This window comes from Phalacrocorax carbo, chromosome 8, assembly GCF_963921805.1.
Source record: "Phalacrocorax carbo chromosome 8, bPhaCar2.1, whole genome shotgun sequence".
Taxonomy (NCBI): Eukaryota; Metazoa; Chordata; class Aves; order Suliformes; family Phalacrocoracidae; genus Phalacrocorax; species Phalacrocorax carbo.
The window spans coordinates 21,967,436-21,968,554 of NC_087520.1; positions in this window are offsets into that span (position 1 = coordinate 21,967,436).

The window sequence follows — 1,119 nt, forward strand, 5'->3', positions numbered from 1 at the left end:
GGAATCAATAGGTTCAAGGAAAGGCATTAGGAAGCTTCATGGACAAGTGCTGCAAAAGCTGTAACAAAGGTCTAAGTGCTCAGGAAGTTTCTAGCCAGCTGCTTACCAGGTGCTGGGAGGGCTCTGCATAGGCTGGACCCCTGGTATACCTTTCCCAAAAAGCTTCCATCAGGCTGCAACCCAGGAGACCAGGCTGGGGGGCATGACTCATCTAGTACAGGAGCATGTAAGGTGAGAATTAGTTTTCCACAGGTAAGGTAGAGCCGTGAGTAGCATAGGTGAAGCGTGCTGCCGATTGAAGCCTGTTGTCTCCACTCTGTATTGGCAGGAATCAGTCACTCTGCTGAAGGCAATGGCTGTCCTAAGCTTTTCAAGAGAGCAGAAAGCTCCAGCTGGCATTCTCCCTAATTAAGTGCTCCTACCACTCTGTTGGCACCAACACAAAAATTACAGCGCTGAGGTCTCCTAAGGTGAAAGGCATCCTCAGGTAAAAGCTGAGCCATACTGGACCGATAAAACCTTTTGTGTAACTCAAGGACACATATGCAGAGAAATGCTTACAGTAACTGCCCAGAACTGCACCCAGAGCTGCTCTGATTTTTGCTCTGGCTTACTGGCCATGACCTGACCAAGTCATATAACCTGTTACGTCAAATAACACTGAAATACCTTGCAGCAATTTTGTAATGCTGAATATGTAATACCATGTGCTATAACTACACATACTATAAAGTACAAGCAGCACCAAACCTGACCAGATCTGTCATTTCTTGCATCTTACACCATCATCATCATCACATTACTTGTTATTATTCATGAGACAAACTGCAGCCTGGTTGCACAGAGCACCAAAGCCAGGACAAGGAGAAAGCCTGCTGCTGGCTGTGTATCATCAGTCAGTGCCCTCGTTTATGTTGGCAGGAAACCTGCATGCGTGCTTATGTGTGTACCATGCACAGTGTGGGAGAACAGTGCACACAGCTGGCTATACGCGGTGCTTTACAGCAGGGACTGGGCACCACTGTCAGGAGAAACAGGACTGGGGACTTGCTGCTCAAATATATGGCTTTTCATTTTAAAATTTATAGCTGCAGCATCTTCTAAGGTGTCAAGCATACG